Genomic DNA, 17,686 nt, shown 5'->3' on the forward strand with positions numbered 1-17,686 from the left:
AAATGTGTAAATTTTAGGGCTAAATGAACGTATAACCGACAAAATTTGACCATTCTAAATTTCACCGCCATTTTGATTCAATTACTATGAAGATCTCAAGGGGTTAACAATCTTTGTAAATGCTGTTTCTGATAGTTTGTGGGGTGCAGATTTGAAAATGGGTTGGTTATATAGGGGTTTTTTGTTGCTAAATATGTAAAATTTTATTTCAAACAGTATTTATCCCCAAAATAGTCAATTCTGAAAATACGATAAATCGCTATTCGATTTGTAGGCCGCGTGACGTCAAAATAAATTATCCAGACATTTCAAAAATTATGAAAATGTAAAGTAGACAAATGGGAAATGTTATTCTGCAAGTTATTTAGGTGGTAAATCGATCTGCCTAAAAACGCGGTGATTTTGAATTTCGAAAATGGCAAATTTTTCTAAAAATTCATCATTTTTTTCTTTTTTTGTAAATAAACGCAAAACTTATCTGCCAAAATTTACCACTAAAATGAAGTACAACATGTGGGGAAAAAAAACAATCTCAGAATCGCTTTGATAAGTAACAGTGTTCAAAAGTTATAACCATATAAAGAGACGCAGGTCAGAATCTAAAAAATGGGACTGAGCCTTAAGCTGTAAAATGGCTGCGTCCTTAAGGGGTTAAAAGGAGCAGCTAACATGGTTTCAGTGATTGCTCCAGTAACACAGGTGTGGGTGTTGATGAGGACAGGGCTGGAGATCAATCTGTCATAATTAAGTAAGAATCACACCACAGGACACTTTAAAAGGAGGCTGGTGCTTGGCATCATTGTTTCGCTTCTGTTAACCATGGTTATCGCTAAAGAGACACGTGCAGTCATCATTGCACTGCACAAAACTGGCCTTACAGGGAAGAGTATCGCAGCTAGAAAGATAGCACCTCAGTCAACAATCTATCATCTATCACAGTGGTGGCAAACCTATGGCACGGGTGCCAGAGGTGGCACTCCGATCCCTTTCTGTGGGCACCCGGGCCATCACCCCAGCACACCAGACAGGACTCAAAAAACTTCCTGCAGTTCCAAGCAACTTAAAAGATGCTGCTTTCAGTCATATTTTGATACTTACTTCACTACTTGGGACTGTAGGAAGAGAAGAGAATGAATAGACAGGGCCAAATTATATTTGTAGGACCTCCTGCTGGCCCCACAATTCTCTGTGTACAGAGGGACACTGGAAAGAAGCTACAATGATGCAAATTTTCCATCTTTCTTTCTACTGTGTTGCTGTCCTCAGGAGGCCAGTATGATTGTTGAAGAACAGGGAGCAATAAGTTACTGCTTTAATTTTTTGTTGGCACCTCGCGATAAATAAGGGGGTTTTGGGTTGTTTTTTAGGCACTCGGCTGCTAAAAGGTTCGCCATCACTGATCTATCATCATCAAGCAATTCAAGGAGAGAGGTTCCATTGTTGCCAAAAAGGCTCCAGGGCGCCCAAGAAGAACCAGCAAGCCCAAGGACCGTCTCTTAAAAGTGTAAAAAAATATATATCCCACTACAATGAAGTAGTAAAAAAATGCCAGCTCACCCAACCACGAGACCTCAAAAGATGGCACTCCGACCTCGGCTCCCCTTCGGTGCACGGAAAGATGATCCACAGCCGTCTGGATAAAAGGATGAAAAAAAGATGGCACTCCAGCACTGTACAAAGGAAATCCTCGTCGAGTCTTAGACCAATTGAATTATCCTTTATTCATTAAAAAGATGCACCAATTCACATGAGGAGACAATAAAGTTGACGCGTTTCGACGCTGAGCGTCTTAATCATAACAACGCTTAGCGTCGAAACACGTCAACCTTATTGTCTCCTTATGCGAATGCGTACATCTTTTTAATGAATAAAGTCTCTTAAAAGTGTTTCAGCTTTGGGATTGGGGCTACCAGCAGTGCAGAGCTTGCTCAGGAATGGCAGCAGGGTACAGGCTGAGGACTGGGGTCATTTTCTCTGATGAATTTTCTTTCCGATTGTTTGGAACATCTGGAAAACAGCTTGTTGGGAGAAGACAAGGTGAGCGATACCACCAGTCTTGTCTCATGACAACTGTAAAGCCTCCTGCAACCATTCATGTGTGGGGTAGCTTCTCTGCCAAGGGAATCGGCTCTCTCACAGTCTTGCCTAAAAGCACATCGATGAATAAAGAATGGTACCAGAATGTCCTCCCAACCGTCCAAGAGCAGTTTGGTGATCAACAATGCCTTTTCCAGCATGATGGAGCACCTTGCCATAAAGCAAAGGTGATAACTAAATGGCTCAGGGAACAAAACATAGAGATTTTGGGTCCATGGCCTGGAAACTCCCCAGATCTTAATCACAATGAGAACTTGTGGACAAACAAAAACCAACAAATTGTGACAAAATGCAAGCATTGATTGTACAAGAATGGACGGCTATCAGTCAGGATTTGGTCCAGAAGGTGAGTGAGAGCTGCCAGGGAGAATTGCAGAGGTCCTGAAGAAGAAGGGTCAACACTGCAAATATTGACTTGCTGCATTAAAGGGATATTCCCATCTGGACATTCACATTTAATTTAATTTATTTGTCATATGTAAACATTGGATGTTATTAAAAAAATGTTCCCGTGTGAAGATAATTTCTCAAAAATGTAGCCATGTTGTCCCTTAGAAACGAAATTGCTTCCTTGGATACGACCACCTCACACTCTGGCAGCAGTGGCCAGACATGTGCTATTGAGCCCTGCCTGACCACCAGAGGGTAACAGATCATGTGAAAATATAATATTTGTGTAATTCTCAAAACTTTTGGCCATGACTGTACATTGGTGTACAGTGGTGTGTGAGGTGTCATTTTTTGCGAAATGAGCTGACATTTTTATTGCTACCATTTTTAGGATTTTGCTAAATTTTGATCACTTTTTATTAAATTTTTTATGTGATGTAAAATGGTATAAAATATGCATATGTATTTCGGACATATGGGCGCTATTTTCCATTATAGGTTTCACCACCGGCAATAACTGGGTTTGTGTTTTTATAGATCAGGGTGATACCTAATGTGATTTTTACTGTTTCACTCTCTTTGCTTTGCTGATGGAAAGGGCACATTTTATCCTCAATCTAGCTGACATTTTCCAGAATTGGCCACTGGAATGGGATTCTCAGATATGTAGAGAGGTGAAGCGCCAGACTGCTGGGCAGGATGACAAAGCTTTTATTGTGCTGGAAGAAGGTAACAAACAAAATATGGATAGTCCCCATAGCGTTCCAAGTAAGGAAGTATGGACACTCTATGGTATTTTATAGTAACATAAATGGCACACCCTGCTACACTATTTTTTTCTGCTATAAATATCGGAAGCTATCGCAAGCCGATGTAAACATAAGGGAACAATGTCATCAGCTTTCATACCGCTAAAATCCCAGCACCCACAGGTGGGGTATGAAATAATGGGGCACATTTGCTTACCTGTCCCTGTGCGATTGCCGACGAGAACGCTCAGCTGCCGTGATTCACTTACAGCGTGCGCCTGATATCTTGTATGTGTCGCTTCCCCGCTCAGGTCCGCCGGAGTTCACCATCTTCTTCCCGGTTTATGTAAGTGATATGCGACACAATTTGAAAGTTAAATCCCGTGGTTTGTCCGAATCCATCGGATCGTCCTACAGCCTGCCCCCCGATTTGTGTCGCGTGAAAGCCAGCGCGATTGCGACACAATCCGATCGTGTGCGGCAAAAACCCCTGTTAAATGCGGCGCAAAACGGAAATCGTCGGGAAACCCGATGGAAATGCGGTCCGCATCACAACTCATCTGTTCACCCATAAGAAAAAATTACTCCAAAGTCATGTGCAAATGTAGTTGGCAGAGTCACTTTTTAAGTGAGTTCATTTTAGCTGCTGGGGGTGTCCAGCTCTCATTCCTAACTATGTCTTTAACTACCTAGTTCCATAGCACATTTCAGTCATCGTAGTGACCCAAGGAATAAAGGGGTTCTGTTATTTGGACCACAATGTGAAAACCATACAAAATTTCAACAGTGAAATTTAGAATGGTCAAATTGTGCCGGTTATACATTCATTCAGCCCTAAAATTTACACATTTACAAAAGATAAAAATAGAAAATCCACCATACAATTTGTTCTGCAATTTCTCCTGAGTACAGAGACCCCCCACATGTGGATGTTACTTGTTTTATGGGCGCACAGCGAGGCGCAGAAGGGGAGGAGCGCCCTGCAGCTGCCAGGATTTTAGTTTTCTGTAGCGGTCCCCACAGTAGCCAATTTTTGTAGGCTATAAAATTTTGCTTTTTTGTTATTGGGGCCATTTGACAGCATTTTTTTGTGGGAGGAGATGCTTTTTCCAGTGTTACCATTTTGGGGTTGGTATCACCTATTGTTGAAAATTTATGAACTTTTTTTTGAGGGCAGGAGTAGAAAAGCATCAATTCTGTACTGGATTTTTGCTTTTTTTTGGTGTTCACCGTATAGCCCAATAATCATGTTATTTTTTTTCTATGGGTCAATATGATTACGGGGATACCAGACTTGAATATTTTTTCTTATGTTTTACTAAATTTGCCAAATAAAACCCTAATGTGGAGAAAAATCTATCATTTTTTTTGCATCGCCGTCTTCCGAGTGCCATAACATTTTTTACTTTTTTGGCTATGGAGCTGGTTGCTGGCTTGTTTTAACAAGACATGTTGTATTTTGCAACAGTATAATTCTGGAGTACAGTACATGTTTTTTTGATCACTTTTTATTGCATTTTTTGCAAGGTGAAAATCATAATTTTTGGTAGATTTTTAACATTTTATTTATGGTTTTCATCGTGCAAGTTTAATAATTTTCAATAATTATTTATTTTTATTCTACAGCTTGTTATGGACGCGGTGATACAATATATGTGGGGTTTGTGTTATGATTTAGACGTTTTTATCGATTATATGTCTCTTTATATGTTATGGGACTTATGGGCATTTTTATTAATTTATTTTTTATTGGATTACATTTTTTCTTTTTATTTCTTCCCCTATGGGACTTAAACAGGCAATCATCTGATTGTTCATGAAAATAACCTGCAAGTTATTAGCTGGGTATTAGCCTATGCACGTGCATAGGCTGGCTTTGTGCCTTAATGATGACGTCACAGACACCATCTTACAGGCACTGCCTGCAGACAGCCCTGGGGGACACCATGGGGGGGGGATTGTGGGGGAAAGACCCCCAGAAGGCAGTTTAAATGCTGCGGGCACAGGCTACTGACGCATGGAGTAGCCTTAGCTCCCAGTACCTGGCCAGGTTAGTACATGCCCCAGTAGCCTCTTCAGATAATTTCCACATTTTTTTTAACAATTTAGGTTAGGTTCCAGAGGCAGGCAGGAGGAATCTACCATTAGATCTACTTCTGATAGTAGAATCCTCATGGTAGGTTTCCTGTAAAGCCATACTTGTAATACAACTTCTTTCTAGCCAACACTAGAGGTCCCCACAAGCTTAGAGATGATAATGGCATCTGAAAACTGTATAAAAACGATGTAACCAGCTAGCCGCAGATTACTACAATGGTCTAATACACATAGCAGTATTGTATTATATACCAAACACCACTTTTAGTTGTTCTTCCATTTGCTGTTGTCCAAATTTATTTAAATTTACATGTAACAAAAATTCTGTAATTCAGTTTCAAGTTACTGTTGCGTTCTGACATTACAGCTAATGTTATCTCCGGGGCCTGCATAGCCTCAATATAGCACTCACCTGCTTCACAATACAGGCGGTCCCCTAATTAAGAACACTCAACTTACATATGACCCCTAGTTACAAATGGACCTCTGGATATTGGTAATTTACTGTACTTTAGTCCTAGGCTACAATAATCAGCTGTAACAGTTATCACAGGTGTCTGTAATGAAGCTTTAGCGTTAATATTGATTCTTATGACAACCCAACATTTTTAAAATCCAATTGTCATAGAGACCAAAAAAGTTCTGGCTGGGATTACAATGATAAAATATACAGTTCTGACTTACATACAAATTCAACTTAAGAACAAACCTACAGACCCTATCTTGTATGTAACCCGGGGACTGCCTGTAGTCACAAGTCACAATCAAACCAATCAAGGGATGATGACTGATCTCAGAGATAGTGGCCTCCAAAATGTGTAATGACGGGCACAGTGAAATTAATTTATAAGGGGCAAAATCCACTTCTCTCTAGACCATGAATATAAATCCTTATGTCCAGGAGCAAATTTACTGGACTGAACCTAGAATCACTGAACTGAACTAGGCAGAAAAAACCTGCAACTGCACAGAACAAATTCGTTAGACCAAACTTGCTCATGGGCAACTTGTTTTAGACTTGTAGAGGTATAACTTAGTCTTTTTACAAAGATTTTTGCTTGTCCCATGCAAACAAGTGAAAATTCTGATGATGTCCATTCTGATGCGCCATAGCCAGAAAAAGATAGATTAAGCTCTATCTTTCGCTGTATGTACGGTCCGGAAAAACAAACCCATAGGGAAGGGGTAAGGAGCGCTCACCACACTACCTCTCCAGCAGAATGTATGCTACACCTGGCTCCCGACCTGGGCGTAGGATACCTTCGTGTGATAGAAAGCTTAGACATATTTTTGCTAAACACTGCCTGAGTACCGTATATACTCGAGTATAAGCCGACCCGAGTATAAGCAGAGACCCCTAATTTTACCACTGAAAACTGGGAAAACCTATTGACTCGAGTATAAGCCGAGGGTGTAGTATACAGCCAGCCCCCATGTAGTATACAGCCAACCAGCCCCCATGTAGTATACAGCCAGCCCCCAGTAGTATACAGCTTGCCCCCAGTAGTATACAGCTTGCCCCCAGTAGTATACAGCCTGCCCCCATCAGTAGTATACAGCCTGCCCCCATCAGTAGTATACAGCCTGCCCCCATCAGTAGTATACAGCCTGCCCCCATCAGTAGTATACAGCCTGCCCCCATCAGTATTATACAGCCTGCCCCCATCAGTATTATACAGCCTTCCCCCATCAGTAGTATACAGCCTGCCCCCATCAGTAGTATACAGCCTGCCCCCATCAGTAGTATACAGCCTGCCCCCATCAGTATACAGATAAAGAAATAAACTTAATACTCACCCTCCGTTGTCCTGATGTTCGTCGCGGCTTCCGATCCCCATCGCGGCTCCCGGCGGCTTCTTCACTCTTCTCTGGCCGGGAGATCGCGCTGGCCGTCGCACACTGTGATGCCGCGCTGTCGCCGCTGATAACGTCATCCGCGGCGACAGCGTAACATCACAGTGTGCGACGGCCAGCGCGATCTCCAGTGAAGAGTGAAGAAGCCGCCGGGAGCCGCGACAGGAATCGGGAGCCGCCGGGAGCCGCGAGGAACATCGGGGACACCGGAGGGTGTGTATTAATGTATTTATTTTTATCATTGACTCGTGTATAAGCCGAGGCGAGGTTTTTCAGCACATTTTTTGTGCTGAAAATCTCGGCTTATACACGAGTATATACGGTATATGTGTGCCATTTATTCTGGAGATAAGCAGGGGCGAATCTAGGAGAGGCAGGGCCCCATTACAGACTTCTAAATGGGACCTCCTACCCCCTCAGAAAATATACATATTTGTATGTTCACACATTTATACACATATATATTTGTACACTATTTATACACTTATACAGATCTGTTCCAGTAGCTGCTGACCACATGAGGGAAGGGATTTCAGGGCTTACCAGTCCCTCGCAGTCATATACACCATTTGGGTGTATTTTTTTAAGTGTTTTTATTCAATCTTTGTTGTCCTGTGTACATTTGTTTTTTTGAATTAATAAAATTTTGTCTTATCGTCTAGTCCCTTGTACGCATCCCACCTTTTTTCTTGAGTGTTGTTGCGCATGAGGGAAGTACACGGCAAGAATTAGAGATAAGAGATCCCTAGTCCTGTCGTTCTGCTGTCCCCTCCCTCTCCCCCTTTTGTTGTAAGAGCTGCCGATTCATTCTGTGTAGTGTGGAAGATGTGCACTGTTATATACATATTATGCTGTACAATGCTCAGCATAATATGTAGATATTAGTGCACATTCTCAATTCTTTCGTTTGTCAGATTGGATCCTGGGGCCCTCTGACAATGCGGACCCCATAGCAGTAGCTATGGCTGCTACCACTGTAGTTCCGTCCCTAGAGATATTCCAGAGGACACAGGTTAAGGTCATCAGTACACAACAGTGGTCAGTATGTGAATCCTGGACCACAGTGCAGAGAATGGGATTTTGTGCATCATAGTGATGTTTCATGCAAGGAGTCCCTTCTTCCCAGCAAAACAGCAGTACATACATTGTACAGATTATGATTGTCAAAAAAATAGAATCCTATCCATGAAATCTGTCCAATACACGGTCCATGATTAATGGACCAGCGGTGGTTGTGTGCTGCTGACCTGAGCCCAGTTTGCTATACTTTATACTTTCCAGGCTTTCTATCATAGAGCCTTCTGGACTGCAGTTCACTTGACATTGAGCTCCAATTCAGCACTGATGCACATCAACAGAATGGTAGTCTTACGCTTTTTTTAATTTAATAATTTAAAAATGAACTTACAACCACACATATTGCAATTTTACATAAGATATCTTTATTGTGCATAACAGAGCCTTTATAAATGTATAACACAGACAATCACACTCTAAAGAAATTTGATGCACAAGTAAAAGTACAAGGAAAAAACAAGAGCAAATCTGGCATTTGTTTATGTATAGTTCACTATGAAGTAAATTAAAGTGATGCCAAATATACATATTCTTTTTGTTTTATAACTCATGCTTAATAAACATTTGGAGAAAATAAAAGTTTTTTATGTCATTATATTTTAAGAGCCATAACTTTGTATTACTGTAAAAGAGATGGTTTGCAGCATTATGCAGTATAAATGAAATTTCAGAATTATATGTCCAGTCAGTACAAATATACCAAATTTATATTAAAGAGGTTTTCCCAGAGGTTTTCCCTCTGCCTGTACAGAGGGGGTCAGTGCTGAGACCCCCCCCCCCCCAGATTGCGAGAACGAGGGGTCCAACGGACTTCAGACTAATGGAGCAGATGGCCGCACATGACCGTACTGCTCCATTAATCTCTATGGAGCTGATGGAAATTGCCGGGACCCCCACTGATCAGCAAGTTAGGCCCTATCCCGTGGATATGGCCTAACTTTAGTTCGTGGGAAAACCCCTTTAATTGTAATAAACATTATATTTTGTGTAGCCATGTGGGACAACATGTTTTTTTTGTAACAGTTTTAATTTTTTATCTTATTTAAAGGACACCAGTCATCAGGTCTGTGTCACTAGTCCTGTCACTACTACCTGTTGGAGCAGCTCACAAGGATCCCATCCCAGCCTTTATCTAGTTATTTCATACATTATTCATTGTAAAATCATCTATTCTTTATCATGTAAATGAGGCTGGTCACATGGTCACAGGCAGTGATGTCACTCCCGTTCCCCCTCCCCTCTCCCCCCCTGCTCATGTCTGTGTGTAATGCATAATAAAGCATGGCTAATGTGTTTGCTGCATCTGCTGACATGCTGCATCCTCCTAATATACAGGTGAGAGACACAGACATCAGCTACACATGAATCTGACATGTTCTGCTGTAACATGGCTGCCTGGAGCTGCTGTATTTCTCCTAAACACACACACATGCACACACAGGCTGCAGGGGGTGTGGCCACCAGCACCAGGAATCACATCATTATACAGCCTCACATCATTATACAGGCTGTCAGTCATGCACTGGGGGTGTGGCTTTGCCTCCCACTCATGAATAGAGTGGACAGCTTGAATATGCTAATGCTTCATTGGACATTTCACAGGTCATTTGCATACAGCTTTAGGACCTCATTGCTTAGGTTTACAGGCATGTAGAGGGACAATGAAGGGATAGAGGCAATGCTCTCTAATGGCAGTTTATGAAAATATATTTAGTTTAGGGGGGTTATTTTGCATGACGGGTTCTCTTTAATTAGAGAAGGGATGAACAAAAACAGCAATTATCTCAGTTATATATTTTTTTTACAACATTTATCCCTGCACGGAAATAAGTGACAGTTTCCTTTTTCTGGTCCTTATGATGTAAGTATCTATAGCTACATTATACCCTTACACCACACAGTTATATACTTTCTATTTGCACATACCCCGTGCAGATATCACATATATAAATGTATATAAATAAATATATCTTTTTTTTTTTTAAAAAGACAGTGTACTATAAAAACCCTTACCAATGTGTAAACTATTTTTTATGAGGACATGGGGGGGGGGGGGCAGAAAAAGGGTTTCCTTTAAGGGGATATGACTGTTTAAAGTGAGCCACCCTCCATCCTGTCAGCTGAAGGCAGAAAGCATAAGTGCATGCACCCATCTCTGGAAAATGTTGATGGATTGACATTGTATATATTTATAAGATATTTTGTTAAGGGTCTATAAAATTTTACTGCTTATTACAAACATTTTTAATGAAAAATAAAAAGCATATAATTTTATAAGTAGCTGCTTATTCTATTGCGAAAGTGTTATTCGATTCTAATTTACTAACTTACATGTCATGAAGAAAATAGCGATTCCATAGATATCATTTAAAGAAGAGCAAAGTAGAATTTCAAAAATTGACCTGGCACCAATGACCCTCGGTCACGAAGGGGTTAAGGAAGGCGGTTGTCCTGTTATTTGAATGTGTATATTAAGAAAATTGTTTTCCTTCTCAAGTTTTTGTGATATATCTATAGGACATGTACAAAGTACCTTGAGAACCTTGGTCTATTGACATAAGGGTTAACCATAGGCCACTGTTCTCAAGATGGCGGGACCCACATGTCTCAAGCATTTATGTTATGGACATGTCAGAACAACCTCTTTAATGTTTTAATAATCATGGTTTAATTCATCAGTAAGGAGGATGGCAATGAATTGGAGTGTACATTCATAATCATATATGAAGTAACAAGTGGTTTGTCGTAAGTAATCCGAGATTTATATGAATGTATGGATTCACGGATTTTATTGCTGATCCAGGAAATTAAATCCACCATAGGACCAACAACGTATCCTGCAAAAAATCTTACAGGAACTCCGACCAAGACACTCAAACCTGGTAAGTATTGTGTAAAAACTTGATCAATGGCAAAATCAACTGTTAAACGAACATATACTTTAATATTGTCTTTCAAAGACAATCCTAAGGTATGGTTTTCTATCTGATCTATTGCCCTTTTAATCACAAAAAATAGGGCGGCTTCACCCAACTTTTTTATTGATTCCCAGGGATGGCAGAAAATATTTACTATTTTTTGCGGGAGAGATTTTATAAAATCGACAAACCTTTTTTTCATGGGCTTTTTGCCAGGTTCTCCTAGTTTGTAAATATCTTGATTAATTGGTTGATTGAATAATTCAGATCTTGGGAGGTCTCTGTAGCTGGAACGTTCATATGTGTTCATATTGGTCATCGTCATAAGTATTTGAGGTTTCATATAACTTGGAGTTGTAAAACAGAGCAATACTACAAAATACATAAAAATTGTGCTTGATTAAAATAATAAATAAAATCAGGAAAAATTAAATGAACACAATTTAAAGGGGTTGTCCGAGAGTTGTGAAAAAAAACTAAAGGTGGCCGTAGGGGGCTGCTTAAAAAAATAAAGTCCTACTTACCTTCCGGCGCCCCCCGGTGTCCCGCGCTGCTTTCGCTCCAGTCCGGGTGCCATGTAAACAAACATGTCCGCCGGAGCAGTGCTGGATTCAGCTTCTGGCCAGCCGTGGCCGGCCACTCCTATCCGTTCCTATTCACAGCATTGTGTATGGGGGCCAGAAGGTTGTCGGGTCCGGCCGGAAGCTTAATACTGCACTGCTCCGCTGGCCATGTTTGTTTACATGGCGCCCGGCCCGGAGCGACTGTAGCGCGGGACATCGGGGGGCGCCGGAAGGTAAGTAGATCTTTATTTTTTTAAGCAGCCGCCTCCAGCCACTTTTAGTTTATTTTTCACAACTCTCGGACAACCCCTTTAATGGTAGCAATTAGAGATAAGCAAAACTAATTTTGGTTTATAGATTTAGAACGAGTTAGGCGTTTCTCAGGCATCAAATCGAATTTGGATGTTTTTGTTTTGCTGTGGATGAATCTTTGTAAATGGTGCCTCACCAATTCTGTCATTCCTCCAAGAAATTGGGGGGGAAATTTAAAAAATCATAAAAGATTAAAGGGGTTGTCCACTCTTAGAAAATAATTGATATTGTTTGTGTAAGGAAAAGTTAGACAATTTTCCACAATACTTTCTGTATCAACTCTAGAACTTTTCTAGAATTCTGCTTTTTGTCCTTCTATAGAAAGATATTTACCTCCAGTGAATAGAAATCAGTCCATGGTGATGTGACAGACAAGCAGGTGCCTTAGCTGTTCTTATCACACGGCATTGATTCTTCTCTGTGATAATAACCGCTCGTGCACCAGGGTGTCCATCACATGACATGACAGATTTCTATCCACTGGAAGTAAACTTAGAAGCTTTCTATAGAGGGACAGCAAGCAGAGATCTAGAAAACCGTGAGGAATTGATACAGGACGTATATTGGAAAACTGCATAAATTTTCATTACACAAACAATATCAATTATTTGTTGAAAGGGGACAACCCCTTTAACTAAATAAGATAAGGGTGTTTTATGAAAAATCACTGTTTTTGAGAACTAGTGGGGTATTTTTCAATTGAGGCAATATCGGTTTGAACTGATTTGATTCAGACCAAAACTAAATCTTTTAAAGAATTCAACAAAGCTTCTGCAGATCAATTTTGGATAATTTGCTCATCTCCAGTACCAACCAAGGCCAGTCATACTCCTGTCACTCTGGTCACACAACTTAATCATGTTATTACAAAGACTAAGACTATAACAGTTCTAATAGTCAATGCTGTGGCATCTGTGAGAGCGAAAGCTAAAGCAGTGTTCCAAGAGGTGCCCATACCTAGAATTACTCTGGGAGAGACCCAATAGTGATTTGCAGAGAAAAAGTGACATTATGTCCAGTGTTTTTGTCTGCAGTTTGGGAAAATACAACCAATACATTTCCTGATTTGAACCTAGGCTTAAAAGGAATCTGTCAGCACATTTTTTACAAATACAGCTAGTGGCAGGTTACCATTGAACCCTACTATTTAACTGCTACTCTTCTTTTAGCTAAAAATGGTTTCTCTCATATCCCCATAAAATCAACTTTGTAATCTTGCCGTTCATATAGCCAGATCTATAGCGAGTCGAGGGAGGCGTGGCCTTCTCAGGCTGAATCCAGCAGCTCCTCCTCATGCCTTCTCAGCAGTCTGTAATTAATGTCATGTGACATTATCTAAGGTCCTTTTACCTAACATTTGCAAACTGTACCACATAAATATATCACATGAAATCACAGCATACCTTCATGAACTTCTACTCCTCCCCATGCCTCTATGGAGGCTGCTGTGATTGCATGTGATCAAATACATTCTTGGGATTTGGTTTTAAATGTTAGGAGGCAAAAGGTCGCATGACATTAATTGCTGAATATGAAGGCTTCGGGAGGAGATACTGGATTCAGCCTAAAGAGGTCACGCCCTCATGGTCCCCTTAAAAGATAATAAAGTTGATTTTATGGGGGTTCGAGGGAAACAATTTTTAGCTAAAAGAAGGGTGGCACTTAGTTAATAGGGCTCTATTGGAACCTGACACTAACTGTATTTGTGAAAAATGTGGGGACAGGTTCCCTCTAATCCTAGTAGAAGAACATGGTCTATGTAATCAAATGAATTTATGTTGTTTATTTCTAGACAAATAGATTCACTGCAACATTCACAACCAACTTGGCAACAAATCCAACCACTTTGCCAAAATATTTTATATGTAATTTATCATAGGATATACAAATTATATTTCGTAAATATTTTACAAAAGAAATCTACTTCTGGTTTATGGCTGTATTCATCCTTAAAGGAAATATACAATCCAGAATCTAGTTACTAAGGCTCCGTGTACATGTCCATGTGAATAGATGTGTGCCATGAGCTGCAAGCCGGGGAGAGAAGGAGGGTGCTGCTCACCCCCCTCCCCTCTCCAGACGCAGAGCAAATACGGGCAGGAATAGGACCTGCCCTGTCTTTTGTGGGGTGGGCGCCCGACTCAGACATGCACAATTCATCTCTATGACGGGCGTGAACTAGCTGTTGTTTGTGTGGCTTGCTCATAGCCATCATTTGTGGACATGTGCATTGTGCCTTAGTGGATCCAGAAGTTAGATTCCCTAAATCTAAATCAGCAATACTCAGCATTTACTATTTTCGGAAATGAAGCCTAAATGTTTTAATACTTTATTTTATTTATATACCAATGAACTGCAGAGACATGGAGTAGCCTCTGTGACCACCCAGGGGTAAGGCTACTCCAGGGGCCAAGTAGCCTCGGCAGAGCTGCCCCCTGTCTGTCCATGCCACTTGTGAATGTACCATGTACACAGGCGACATGGATGCAGGAGGGGGGCTCTGCAGAGGTTACTTTGGCCATGGTGTAGTCTTAGCCCTTTACAGGGCCTGTAGATACAGCTATAATTTGTCTCAGTCTCCTCTCCTCCACACTTATCCATATTCCTCCCCCCTTCTTGTCATATTAGTTTAGCAGGCAGGGGAGGTAGTAGGGTGGTGTGATGTAGAGGAAGAATGCATGTAGAGACTGAGACACAGACACACAGGTTGCTGCCACTCCTCCACCGGGACCCAGTACTTTTGTAAAGTACTGAAATAATTCAGAATGCTGGTATTTTTAAAAGCATACAACAGGCTATTAGAACCTGTCACCAGCTAAAAATTACAATTCTGGTGACAGGTTCGCTTTATGGTGAATACAGCTATATACCAGCGGTAGATTTCCTTTAGTACTGTCTTTCAGAGACAATCATTCAGAATTGTAATTGTAAATTTTTGTCTTTGTCTCTTTGATACCTTGTGCAGCAGCAGTTAAAACATCAGGGTTAATGTCTTTCATCTTGCTGATCCTTTGTAGTTAGAACGATATAATGCTATAAAATATATAAAATATGTGCTTGGTTATAAAGATTTTATCTATATATCATAACATATTTAAAATACATCTTATCTTTAAAAGATCTTAACATAGGGTAATACACAGGTAGCATATACCCCTGTACAAGAATATTAGACGCTTGTACAGGCAATTTTACTCCTTTAAAAAAGGTTCATGTGAGTAAATTCACACAGGGTCTTTCTTTTCTTTCCCCTCAGACTTGGTCGCAAGCTGCAGACACTTTAATGTCCCTTTATTGCTGCAGCTCGTGGTCCCTGATGAAAAGTCATATGACCGAAGCCCAGTAATCCTGTACACACCACTGAGGCTCCGGTCACATGACCAAACTCCATAGCTGCCAATCAGAAGGTATACACACTGCTGGAGAGGAAAGCTCCGCCTTTCCTGCAGCCATAGATATATACAGCCAGTAAACCCCCCCATAAATAGTATTTACAGCCAGTATACCCCCCACAGATACTATATACAGTCAGTACCTCCATAGGTAGTATATACAGCCCCCCCCCCCCTTCTTAGAGCTCATAGGTTTACAGGTATTCCTCCCCCTACATTCATATTATATACATCCCCCCCCCCCCTTAAATTTAAATAAAACACAATGTAAATCAAAGACACTAACATACTGGTGTGCTCCCCTTCTAACAGGATCATCTCTTCTTTTAGCTTCTTATGCCGTGGTTTTTACAAACAAGGCTTTTAAAATTACTCAAATGAGCCTAATGGGCCTTTTTTTTCTTAAAAACAAGGGCATAAGAAGCTTAAGGAAGAGCAGATCCTGCCAGAGGGGTCACACACCAGTATCTCAGTGTGCTGGGTTTACAAGCCTTCATCCTGGTGGTAAATGTCTTTTAAATGAGTTCAGTAGATGCCAGGACACACCACCTGTCACTTGAAACTACAGTGCAGCCAAATTAATCAGGGACAGTCTCTGTGGATCTGTTGGCATGTATGGTGTAGGTGTAACTAAAGCTGCAGGACCCCAATGAGAAATCTGTACCAGGCCCCCAATGATAAGAATGGGGCACGTTTACTTACCCGTCCCATTGACGCTGCCGATCCGGAATGTCCAACGAGGATTCAGAGCTGCCGCGATTCACTAAGGTCGTGTGTCCAATTTCCTGCATGTGTCGCTTCCCTCGCTGAGGTCTGCCGGAGTTCACCTTCTTCTTCCCAGTGCATGTGAGTGCTGATCTTGCGACACAATTTGATTTTTAAATTCCGCAGTTTGTCCGAATCAGTCGGGTTGTCAGACGGCCACGCCCCCTGATTTGTGTAACATGAAAGCTGGCGCCGAGGCGCCACAGTCGATCGCGTGCACCAAAAAACCGGGGCAATTCAGGGCAAAACTGAAAAATTCGGGAAACCCGACGGAAATGCGTCCGACGGACCCTTGTGCCCCATTGTATTTTTTTTCAGTCCTGGTATAATCTTGTCACATACAGAATAGGAACTTTATGTATTCCCCTGCAGAGCCTTTATCCCCATCTATTGATGATAATTGTCTTCATGAGACAATTTTGCTTTGAATGTCTAGTTTTTCTTACAGTTATACAAGGTTTAGAACCCAACTTGGGCTGTGTAGTTTGAATTGGATTTATATAATTGAGATTTGTCATCAGTGTCAGATATGAAAAAATGGCAACATTAAAGGACATCTATTATCAGATCTAGGATTGTGAAGCAAGCACACCAACATACTGGTATGTGCGCCCTCTGGCAGGATCTGTTCTTCTTTTAGCTTCTTAGGTTCTTTTTTATAAGAAAAAATGGGCTTTAGAAATTATGCAAATAAGCCCAGGGCCAGGTTCTATTAACTCCAATGGGGCGCACACCAGTATGTCATTGTGCTTGCTTTACAATCCTTCATCCTGGTGGTAGATTACCTTTAACTCCATACTTTTACAACACAATGCAAACTCTTTAGTTCTCTGTATTAGAAGCATCTTTAATAGAGACAAATCTTATTTTTTTTTATTTATATGCAAATATGCATTTTAGTGCAACATGGGTGTGGCCACAAGGTCTATTGCTCCTTCTTGTGACCAATTTCAGAAACCAAAGCTGAGTAGGAGACGCACCTGGAGCACCAAAATGATCATTGCATATAAATATAAATAAAATTAAAATGTTTACTATAATAAAGATATATAAATGCTTTCATTTCTATGAAAACTTTTTTGGTTACCTTCAAAAGTAACGTTATTTCAAGACGATTCCAGCTTTCTGAATGGAAATCCTGAAATCCAAAACAGAAAAAACAAATGAATCAATACTATATAATTTAAGCTTTGTATCCCCATCTGGGTCATGATACTTACGTTCCACTCAAATTTTCTGCTAATTGCGAGTTGTCACTGATAGATGCAGCTCTTCTCCTGTTCAGCCTTGGATACAGTAACAATGATCACAAAACTGAGGATTTTGACTGCAATGCCCTGCCTTCTGTAAACAGATTTGGGAGAGTTTCACTTTCACTTGTTTTTATAGATGATGGGAAAATCCACGGAGGTGGTTTTATAAGAATACAATGGGCACCGCTCTATTGAGAAATATGTTTATCCTTATGTCTG

General features: G+C 40.8%; 1 long non-coding RNA gene across 3 annotated transcripts in view; it reads right to left on the bottom strand.

The window, feature by feature from the left end:
* Positions 1-8,606: 8,606 nt before the first annotated feature.
* LOC140132723 (uncharacterized) overlaps positions 8,607-17,686 on the bottom strand; it is a 30,488-nt gene continuing 21,408 nt past the window's right edge. For all 3 annotated transcript variants that reach the window (XR_011855702.1, XR_011855700.1, XR_011855701.1), the window contains 4 exons: positions 17,435-17,558; positions 17,302-17,352; positions 15,014-15,090; positions 8,607-11,554 (listed from right to left, as the gene is read on the bottom strand). This is a non-coding gene — a long non-coding RNA (uncharacterized lncRNA). The remainder of the gene's footprint in view (positions 11,555-15,013; positions 15,091-17,301; positions 17,353-17,434; positions 17,559-17,686) is intronic.

Source organism: Engystomops pustulosus, chromosome 5, assembly GCF_040894005.1.
Source record: "Engystomops pustulosus chromosome 5, aEngPut4.maternal, whole genome shotgun sequence".
NCBI classification, from domain to species: Eukaryota; Metazoa; Chordata; class Amphibia; order Anura; family Leptodactylidae; genus Engystomops; species Engystomops pustulosus.